At 33.8% G+C, this 12,093-nt stretch overlaps 1 pseudogene; it reads right to left on the bottom strand.

Moving 5' to 3' along the window:
* Positions 1 to 1,191: 1,191 nt before the first annotated feature.
* Positions 1,192 to 12,093, bottom strand: part of LOC149543225 (protein CTR9 homolog pseudogene) — a 129,104-nt pseudogene continuing 118,202 nt past the window's right edge.

Here is a 12,093-nt window from a genome sequence, read left to right as displayed (position 1 = left end):
TATTTTTTCAGTATTATTCTATTATGGTATGATTAATATTGCTACAATTGATGAATTAGATAAAAGTCTTCTAGGTTCAAACTGTATGTACTAATTTGATCAAAGTTTAGTTTCTATTTATATCTACTGATTTATCACATCAAGAAGAAGTGCTTGAAAAAATAGATTATAGTCTTCTTCCTTTGAAATGGATGTCGTTTGAATAGACACTAAGTTTCTTATCAAACGCAATTGGCTACTTTGCATAATTCACACTAATAGAAACAACAACACCACCTACTGGTTACTCTGATAGGAAGATAAAGCATATACATTGAAGTACGCAGAAAATGATATAAAAAAAGGACAAGTATAGGCTGCCATAAAAACAATAAACAGAAAAAATGTAAAGATGCCCTACAGATGATTCGTTTGAGGCTTTTTGAATAGATCTCATTTAATTACATCAAACATATTTGGAGGGGACAAAGCATATTTGATTGACTAAACTTTGAGGTATCTTATCCATCATCATCGTATGCATCATCTTATCTTGGAATCTGTTAGGTTAAACTTCAAGAAAATAAATAATCTATTTTCAATTGTGTGTTCTTCTAATCTAGAATCTGATAGGAAGATAAAGCATATAAATTGAAGAACATAGAAAAAGTTCTAGAATAAGGACAAGAATAGGTTGCCCATATAAAAAAATAAATGGAAAAAAAGAAAAGATTCCATATAGATGATTCAATTGATGTTTTTGACTTGGAACAATGTCAAATAAATTTGGAAGGGACAAGGCATATTTGATTGACTAAATGTTTAGGTAGCTTATCCATCATCGCTCTATGCATCATCTTCTCTTGGAATCTGTTTAGTTAATCCTTAGGAAGCCTAGAAATCATCATCAAAAGTATTGTCTTCTCTCAGACTCTGTTTTTGTAAGGGTTCTTCATCTTCAGAATTAGTGTATGCATGTCTCCTTCGTGATTTTGCTGAAACTGGAGAATTTGTCTCGCCATCATCAGAGTCTTCTAGACCTGCAACTGCAAGAAGATCTTGGGCATTTTCTGTATCAGCTTCTGCCTTATCACTCATATAATTTGCCTCATTTTCCATGGCAATATTAGGTTCCTCCATATTAGAATCATAAGCCTTATGATCCTTATTCTTCTTCTTTTTCTTCTTTTCCTTCTTTCTTTTCTTTTCAGACTAACCAGCCTCATCATCATCATCATCCTTGTCCTTATGCTTACTCTTCCATAATTCTTTCACACATTCAAATTGCTCCTCTTGTTGCATCACCCACTGCAATTCTTCTTCTTTCTTTCTCCTTTCCATCATAATCCTTCGTTCTTCCTCAGCTTTTCATTTTTCCTCATTAGCCAGGACAAGTTGGTGTGCTACTTCTCTGTGAACTTTGGCAACATCAAGAAAGTGTTTACAGTAGTCCATATGCAACTCTATCTTCTTCTCATCAAAGCCATGTGTATGAGGGCTTGGCACTATTGATAGTTGTCTAAATACATAGAGTTCATTCTTTAATTCAGACACTGCTTGACGAACCTCATCATCAATATGTTTTTGCTTTTGAAGTGTTGAAGTTGAAAACTTCTGCATGGCAACACCAACATCAAAGCGTAACATGTAATTTGAGGGTGCCAAATGTGCTGCTCTTAATAATGTTCTTTTACAATCTTTCCATTGTTCTGCTTCATAATGTGATCGAGCTAAATATAATAAAATTTGGGTTTCAGTGCCAAAATATAATTTCTTCAAACAATTTTGATACATTTTCACTGCAAGTCCAAACTGTCCTTGTGCAAAGTAAACATGTGCTAGATTTACCCACACATTAGGCATCTGAACAAAGATGTTTCCTACTATAGCTTCTTGAACCTATGTGAAAATTTCCTTTGCAATATCAAAATGACCCCTTTCGGCTAGCACAATGCCTGCCCCATTTGTAGCATAGACATTTCTAGGTCTCTAAGCCAACACTTTACAATACAGTTCCCTAGCCTTATCAAGATGTATTCCCTCCACATCTGGATCCTTCTTCTCATTGTGTGAAGCTACAAAATAATTCCAATTTCCAAGAGAATTAATGTCAGTATAAGAATCCTGAACATCTGATACATTTTGTGCAGCTTTAATTGTTTCTTTTGCTTTAAGCCAATCATCTATTTTTAGTTCCAGGTTGCCAAGCATGGTAATCACATTTACTAAGGTTTTATCCACCTTAAGTGCCTCCCCAATCAATTCTAGACTTAGTTGGATCTCATTTTGAGCCTAGGCCATGGCTGCAAGTCGTAGATATGCATCCACATAATCAGGAAACTTGAACAATATTAGCCTATACAAAAGATTTTCTTTTTCAGTGTCATGTAGCTATTCAAATAGCCTGACAAGATTAAATAGTATGGTCTAATGATTTGAGAGAAAGAGTTGAGAGATAGATGGAGAGAGAGATAATACAAGTGATAGAAAGACTCCTAGATAATATTCTTGAGGACAATGTGTATTATAGTCCTTACCATGTTTTCCTTTGATCTACCAAAAGGATGGTGGTGTCCTGCAAATGGCATGGCTCTTTCTACCACTTGTATGATCTCTCTCTCCATCTGTCTATCCATTCTTTCTCTCAGATCATCTGACCAACATTACCAAATCAAATCTTGACCCTATTTGGTGGATTCACAACATAAACTTCAAATGCTTCTCCTATCAAATATGTAGATTTCACAATAGCTAAGAAACATAATTGTAGGCATCATGGTCACATTTTTTTGGAAACGTAATTGGGTTGTGTACCCAAGCAATGCAAAGAAACTTCCACACCTTCGATTCCAAATCTAATTCATCTGTAAGAATGATCACTTGCCAACAGTTGCTGAATACATCTATAGCTCATGAATACAAGGTCCTCCAACAAATGTATTCAACAATTGTTGGCAAGTGATCATTCCTAGCTCATGAATACAAGGTGTAGGTCATGTATACAAGGTCCTCCCACAAATCTATTTAACAGATATTGGCAAGTGATCATTCCTAGCTACTTTTGTTTTATAAGTTTGTCTCAATCCCAATAGGTTGTAGTTTCATTTTCTAGATGCACTTCGTCGCTTGGGTATACAACTCAATTACATTGATTCCAAAAAAATGTGACCATGATGCTTACAATTATATTTCTTAGTTGTTGTGTCCTAAGATCTATTATGACCCTTTACGACCATTTACGATCCCTAAGAATAAATCTTAGAACTCTTAAAATGTTGTAAAGGGTCATAAGAGACTCCTAGGAGGGGCCATGATGAGCTTCCACCTTCACGTGGTTGGCCCTGTAAAGTAGAGAATGCTATAGTTTTCAAAAAAAAAAGAGAAGCTCAATAATTTAAGGTCTTAGTCCATAGAAAAGTTAAATTAGACTTGTTATCCAAAACACATAAAAAACATGCACATAAACATGGTAGGCACTAAATAGAGATAGTTGGAAGAGAATTAAAAAAAAGATTAAGGATTATGTTATTTTAAGAAATATTTAAATAACAATTATAAATTGAGTTAAATCAATAAGTATTCATTTCTACCTTTTCCAATATAAATTTAAATATTTAATTTTAAAAAATAAAGTGTTGACTCTAAACCAACAAAAGAGTAAGTTTGAAGAACAATATTAGTTTTACAAATTTTAAAAGTGATACTGATTAAGTGACACTAGAATAAGTAACATATGTACAAGATGTCATAACCGACATTTGTATAAGTAACATTTATTTGCATAGGTGACATTTTCATAACCTCATCAGCAGTACGTTTTTGCTTTTGAAGTGTTGAAGTTGAAAACTTCTGAATGGCAACACCAACATCAAAGCATAACATGTAATTTGAGGGTGCCAAATAGTAGTAGTGGCTAGCAATTTCATAATAACCTTTTCTATGATAAGATCGTGCAAGATTATAATATGAATGAGATTTCATGAGAGGGTGGTCTGTCGAAACAAGAGCTATCTCAGTCAACTGTTCATTTGGATCTCCACATTGCTAATCACTTGGATCAATGCTTTTCTCTTTCTTCACAAAATAGGTTTGGTCCCAAAGTTCAGCAAGTCAAGAAAGTGAACCATTTAGGTTAGTGTCTCCCCTCCCAAATGATTTCCTCAAAATCAATATAGATGGGTTTTGAAGGAGTAATCCACGTCCAACAGGAATGGGTGGTACTAGTAGTGGAACTTTAAGCCCTGTTTAGTTTTTCTTTTCTACTTCCTTAAGTAACATTCTAAAAATTAGATGGAAGCTTGGGCTATTCTCTATACTCTTGAGAAAGCCTGTGTATCGATCTGGAAAATGATTTTTCCAAGATGGACTATGATTCTTGTCACCCTTCTGAATAGTGGAAATTTTCTAGATTGCTCTTGGAGGCTAGCCCTGGTGGCTATTTTGATGTACAATTTAATATGTTTGAGAATGAATATGAACCTTTTTGTTAATATGATTCTAGATGTTAAGTAGTTAGCTATAGATGCACCCTTATGTGTGATCTTTTTTCTTAAATCAATATAAAAAGGTGTGGCCCCTCAGGCCACAATTTACGTGGAAATGAAAAAATGTAAAATAAACATAGATATGAGATAAGAAAAATAATAAACAATGGAATAATAAAAAAAGCAATAGCCATTGCTAAAGTGTACCCTTCTCATACTTTTTCACTTGCATAAGCTCAAAAAAAGAGATGATATAAACCCTAGAAAAGACATAGCTGTTGAACCTAGGAATTCTCATAAAAGTTTTCAATGTGGAAATCATTTTTTATCATGCATCTGAAAAATAAGTCTCACCGTAGATTTTTCTTAAAATCATAGTCAATGAATTTAAGGCCACAGTGACATTTGTTGTTGTTCAAAAGCGACACCATACTAGACTATTTGCAAACAACCATGCAGATAGGCATTCTATAGATAGACTTGGGAACATCTTGCCAAGTCTTCAGTACATAATAAAGCAACTAAATTTGATAATAAAAAAATTTTTGATAGTCGATTTGTTTAAATATTTCCCATCAAAAATTACTTAGTACATCTCATCTTTTTTCTGCACAGGAGCTTGCAGTTCTGAAGAATTTGATAGCGAAGAATTTGAAGAAGATATTGTAGAAAAGGTATATTTCACTTGCAGAAAGGTCAAATTGTAAATAGAGGTGAAGTTGTATGGATTTAATTTTATTCTTCATTAGTTATAATGCTCTCGATTCCTCCTTTGTAGCTGTAAAAATACTTGTTTATTTTCACCTTTCCAGATACCCTTTACCAGGTTTTTCAAGATTCCAAAATATCTTGGGCTGACCCCACTCCAGCATGTCCTAACTACTACTTGGTTTAGATACCTAACTCCTTTTTATGTGTCTTCCTCTTACTACTCCATATATAGGTTGCAAACAAATCATCCTTCTTCCACCAACGAGTCATTCCATTCAAGAAAGACCATGTTTGACAATATCAACACACAAAAAAATAGGGAGGCAATTGCTAGACTACAGTCTAACTTAAAAAGAAAAGGTGATGGAAAATGTTATTGTCCTTGCAAAATGTGTAAGGGCTTAAAGACTCGAGGATATCTAATCACAACAGCTGAGCAACATTGTAGGCAACATGGTCACATTGAAGGGGGAAACAAGTATCGCCCATTGGTATGTATTTTAATAGTTTATAAATTACATGAGACATGATTTGATGATGACATCATGGTCATGGTTAATATAAGGTCATCATTTTCATATAGGTCAACATCCTTGAGTTTCATGTTATGGACCATGACAATTTGGAGAATGCAGATTTCCAAACGAGGGAACATGGAGGTGTGAATATTGAAGTAGAAGGTAATGATACCATGGAAGAAGATCAGGATGATGAAGATCACGATGATCAAGATGATAATGATGATGATGATGATGGTGATCATGACATAGATTTTGATGTACCTTTACTTGAGAAGGCAGAGCAGCCCCTATATGAAGGCTCCAAAACAACTCTTCTTGCCGTTGTATTGCTATTGGTGAACTTGAAGGTAATGAATGGTTTATCCAATGTAGCAATGACATGTATGTTAAGGTATGCCATCTTCTTTCATTATTTTACTCATAGTTCCCTTACAATTAACAGTGGGTTCGTGTAGTAATTAATATTCTTTAAATTAAGAAATTATATTTTTGGTCATAGGTTGATAGGTGAGTGTTTGTTACCACCATCAAACATTCTACCTCGCTCGTACCGAGAATTATCTGCCATCATGAAAGATATTGGAATGGAGTATCAAACAATAGATGCATGTCTGAATGATCATATTATATATTATAAACAACATGAATTTGCAACACAATGCCCTACTTGTCATATATGTAGATATTAATCAGATTGATTAACAAAAAAGGTGCCTCGCAAGGTTCTTCAGCATATTCCCATTATTCCACGTCTGCAACAATTATTCAAGTGCAATAGCTTGGTACAATTTATGGATTACCATGCACGCAATAGAAGTCAAGATGAAATTATGCGAATGCCTATAGATGGTTCAACATTTAAGGAAATAGAGGAAAAATGGCCACACTTTAAAGAAGAACTTTGTAATCTCAAGCTTTCATTGGCAGCAGACGTTGTCAATCCTTATGGAGTGATGAGATCTACTTACTCAGTGTGGCCTATTTTTGTTATCAACAATAACATACCTCCTTGGTTGTCCATAAAGAGAGAGCACATAATGTTGACACTGATTGTTTCAGGTATTTTTTGATTTAGTGGTCATCTAAATTAATTTATTATTACTAATCCATCAAATGGTCAAAATAATTATGTAATGTTTTTGCTCATTCAACTAGGTAAGTACCAAGTCAAAGATATCAACGTATGTATTGAACCCCTTATCGATGAGTTGGTGGTGTTATGGAATGGGGTTACTATGTATGACATTTGTAGACCAATAGGACAAAGACAATTTCAATTTCATGCAATTCTTGTATGGACAATACACGATGCCCCTGGGCTAACACATTTTTGTTGTATGTTCTCTTCTTGACACCTCTTTTTTGGTATGTCAAAGTTAACACATTTAATCCAATTATACACGATCCTGTAGGTCTTCAGACAAAGGGTAAATTTGCATTTCTAGTTTGTGGTCCAAAGATGAAATCTTATCATTCAAAAAGTTTAAGAAAGCAGGTGTTTGATGAGAATAGACACTTTCTGCACAGAAATCATAAGTACCAAATTACTAAAAAACATATTTTCAATGGTCTAGAAGAGACTACATCAAAGCCACAGAGAATGACACCTCACCTATGGAAGTTGGCATACAATAAAATAAATCGTCGAGGTAATGTCATCCCATTTGATGCTTTTTGTTTCAAATTTATATTTCAATATTGTGTTTTGTTTACTGATGATGTGATTAATGGTTGTGAAGGTCATCAAGACATCAATGTCCACCTTCCAAAAGGACTAAAAATTTATCCTACACAATTTGCTAGGTTGTCGTACTATGAGAAACTCCCAATTGTGCATTTGTTTGATCCTATGCATATTGGAAAGAATGTAGTAGAGACATTATGGAAAATCTTGGATGGAAAGCATGACAAAGATCAAATTGTAGAAACTTGTAGTGACATTGAAGAATCCAACCATGCAATGAAAAATGGTATTCGACCAAATAACAATGGAGACTAGATTGATACAAGTGCCCTTAGTTGGTTATTGTCAGAGTAGCAGAGCAATGCTATCAAAGAAGTCATAAAAAAAATATGATTTCCCACAGGATTTATTGTGAACATAAACAATGTCATATCAAATAAAAGTGAATTTGGGCCAGAGTTGAAAACACACGATTGGCATACATTTATTAAGGTAATTTATGTTATTTTGTATTCACTATATATTTATATACTGCATGTAGTTTCAATTGCATTCTTTTATAAAATATTGACAAGATCATTTTACAAATATTGTAGTACGTTCTACCTCTATCTCTCCCACACCACTTTGCCAACAATGTCAAACAGGTTATATATGATCTTGGAAAATACATGAGGTGGTTGTCATCTAAAGAAATCAATAAAGAAGATATAAAATATTGGAAGAGAAAAATTCCTCTTTTGATGTGTGAAATGCAAAAGTGTCTACCTCCAAGTTTTTTCAATGCACAAGAATACTACCTCATACATCAAGTTGAGGAGATTGAATTGTGTGGACCTGTACCAACCAGGTCAATGTGGATGGTTGAGAGGCACTTGAAATTTTTGAAAGGCTTGGTTTGACAGAGAGCACATCTCGAGGGTTCTATGGTGGAGGGATATATGGTATACCAGACCATGGTGTACATTAATGAATATCTTACTAAGTTTGCAGCAAACATCCATGTAGATCGTATTTGGGATCCCAACTCAATTAACAAATTTGAAGGGGAGTACTTGATGGGCAAAGGTAGATCGAGGAAAGTGAGAGGTAAATCTAAGATTTTATTGTAGTTAATTAATTCATATAAATCTTCAATATAAGTTATTTTTAATTGGTGTATTTATTTGAAACAGGTGGTTGAGAGTGGGATGCAATACATTTGTACATTGCGAACAATCTTGATTGTATGATGGAATGGATTGAACGATGTCACCAAAATGGTTGCTCATTAACATGGGAAGGTGTTGCTTCATTGGTTATAGAAGCTCATCGTAATGGAGATTCCAATGTAATGCCGATGGTAGTTGATCTAGTAAATGGTTTAAGAGGTGGAGAGGTATATAAAAATTTATTAATTATCATAACTCGACGTATGTTTCGTATCAACTCATGATGCAAATAATTTACACAGACTTCAAAAATTGTAGGTCAAGCACCACAAAACTATGTACTATCATGGCCACAAATTTTGCATAAAAAGGTTGGATGACACAAAGAAAACTTGTGATTCTAGGATAACTGCAGTTTTCGAGGTCGCCAATATATCATCTAGAAGGGACATACATCCTCAACAATCTCAAAATCAATACTATGGAATCTTGGATGATACAATTGAGTTTGAATTTAACACCTTCATAGTAGTTCTATTCGTCATCAAATGGTATAGGTTACAACTAAATCAAAATGATCCAGATAGATCATTATTCAACATGATAATGGATTTACAATGATCAATACAAGGTCGTTTGAGCCAGTTGGAGATGAGCCCTATGTTCTTCCAAGACAATGTGAGCAAGTGTTTTACTCAAAGGTTCCAAATAAATAGGGTTGGTCATTTGTTGTTAGACATGATCCAAGAGGAAGGCCGATAAAGTATAATGTTATGGAAGAAGAAGATATTGAAGATGATGAAGAAGCAGATGATGAAGATCAAGATGATGGTGATGACGACGATGGTGATGGTGATGGTGATGATGATGATGATGATGGTGGTGGTGATGATGATGATGATGGTGATGGTGATGATGGTGATGATGATGGTGATGATGGCGATGATGATGGCGATGATGGCGATGATGATGATGATGATGATGATGATGAAGAAGAAGAAGAAGAAGAAGATAATCAATGACTAAAAATTTCATCACCCCTTCTATTGATGATCTTGCATTCCATATATAAGGTAAATTTTTTCATGTTTATGATGTTTCATATTGTTCATGTTGTCTTCTAAGTTATTTGTAGCATACACGTATCATGTAATTTTTAGCGAACTTAAGATAAATTATTAACATATGCAGGAAATTTGATTATATATTTATTGTGTTCATTCCTAATGATTACAACATATGTTATTTATAGTTGCCAATGTTTATGTTGTGTCTGATTATGACCCTTTTTGCAAATAGTCAATTGACTACAGGTACATCATCACCCCTTCTATTGACATGTTTGCGATGTTTCCTATTGTTCATGTTGTCTTCTAAGTTATTTGTAGCAAACGTGTATCATGTAATTTTTAGCTAACTTAAGGTAAATGATTAACATATTCAGGAAATTTGATTACATATTTATTGTGTTCATTTCTAATGATTACAACATGGGTTATTTATAATTATCAATGTTTATATTGTGTCTTATTGTTACCCTTTTTGCAAACAGTCAATTGACTACAGGAGATTTGACCCGTTTGGCATGGATTGTGCACAGTGACATGGATCAGCAAGTATAAGTCAATAAATAGACATAATTTTCTTATATTCTTCTTGTTTATCATTGAGCACGTATGTTATAAATAGACATTATATAATCATATAATGTATATATAGACAAAGAAGGTCCGTATATAAATATAATTGTATAATCACTTTGAACTTACTACATTTTATATATATCACTTTCACTTTCCATTTGATGGATTGTAGGACCCACCAAATAGGTACTTGTCAGATCTATCTACATCGAATGAGGGAAATGAGGAAATGGTAGATGAAAGCTCTGCATGTAGTATGGCTAAAAGAGGGAGATCAACTAGAGGTCAAAAGAATAGAAAAAAATTTGATAAACGCATGCAATTTTTCCTTGCTAATGGGGGGTCATGTTCTTACGATGATGAGACCAAAGGCGACATCAAGGTGCCCTTTCGGTACTCACACATTGAGAAAGAATGGATACCCAATGAGCTACCTCCAATTAACATAGATTTTTGTGTTAATGAGAGGATATATCGCATTGCTCCATCCTCATTACATGGTTTGGGCCTATTTTCCATGGATGGGATAAAGGTATGTTACAATTTTTTTTTTGAATTGTTCAAGTATGTCGGTCCATGTTACAGTTACAATGATTGGATGTGGATTGTTTGATATAAAAAAGCATGCGTAGGTATGGGGTATCAGCTAATTATATACAACGGAAAGAAAATGATCAAAGTAAAAGATTTTCTATGTACATTGATGGGAGACCAAAAGCAATAGGTAATATTGCAGGTTTTATAAATAGTACATGACCTGCTTCAACTAGTAAGCAACCCAATTGCATATTTGAGGTGTGTGAGGGGAATGAAGTTTTTGTTGGTGCAATAAAATCAATGAGTGCAGGGGAACAACTGCTAATTGATTACCATTTAAATTGCATAGATACAAACAATGTTACTATCATGAGGGCTGTAAGTACTATTTACCATTTTGTTAATAAGTTTTTTTTTGCTATCTATTACTTTCAGTTAGCTAAATTTGTTATGTTTAATCTTTGTGACAGGATGATATGGATCTGACAAATGATAGAGGTCAGCGGGATGCTACTCCCACCCCTTCTTCAGCGAGGGTAAACCTTTTTGAAATTGTACAAATTAGATAGTTGAAAAATGTTATATTATTACGTTATTTTATTTACAGTTTTTGAGTTTTTATGATATTTTTACTAATATTTCTCTCACAATTTGATGTTTAGGATAAGGGTAAAGCAGTAGCAGTGACCACCGAGCCACTAGCTATGCATTTTGATGAGGCCGATATTGCTAATACTCCCAATTTTATAAAAATGTTGAAAAAAAAAATTAGGCAAATTAATTTAGAAGCAATGAAAATTTTGGATGAGGCAAATATGGAACCTGAGGAGATGAGGAAGAGGCTATCAGAATTGAAAGCGCAAGCTCAGCGTTATGAAGTAAGCTCCAATGAATATTTAGTTATAACAAAAGTTCAATAAAGATTTATATTTTATAATATTTTATGTTGTGAAGTAAATTATGTAATATGTGCAAAAATACTTTATTGATGCAATTTTTTTAAAGAGTTGTAAGAAACTTTAACTACTAAATTCTTGTTATACAGGAATTTTTGGGAATTGATCCAGAACGTGGTCAAGGACAATGCGGTGAGGGTGGTAGTAGCAGAGTTCTGGCTGCCACTGGTAAAATAATCTTTTAGTTGACAAGTTAGAAGGAATTTTTTATTTCTAACATTCAAAACTTCTTAACTCTTACTTTTATTATTTCAGAATGTCTTTGCTAACAATGTATTGTTCAAGTCATCTAGTGCAGGAGACTCCTACGAGGTTGACGAATGCCTGTATGAGATTGCCAACTGCAATGTCGGCAACAAGGGGACATCCAACTGGTAAATCCTTGTTTTTCTATATTTGGTTTTATGTTAATTATGAGTTGATAATA

Source organism: Cupressus sempervirens, chromosome 8 (genome assembly GCF_028749045.1).
Source record: "Cupressus sempervirens isolate cs-2001-9-10 chromosome 8, ASM2874904v1, whole genome shotgun sequence".
Taxonomy (NCBI): domain Eukaryota; kingdom Viridiplantae; phylum Streptophyta; class Pinopsida; order Cupressales; family Cupressaceae; genus Cupressus; species Cupressus sempervirens.
Note: the sequence above shows the minus strand (reverse complement) of the source record. Positions and strands in the feature narration are given on the sequence as shown.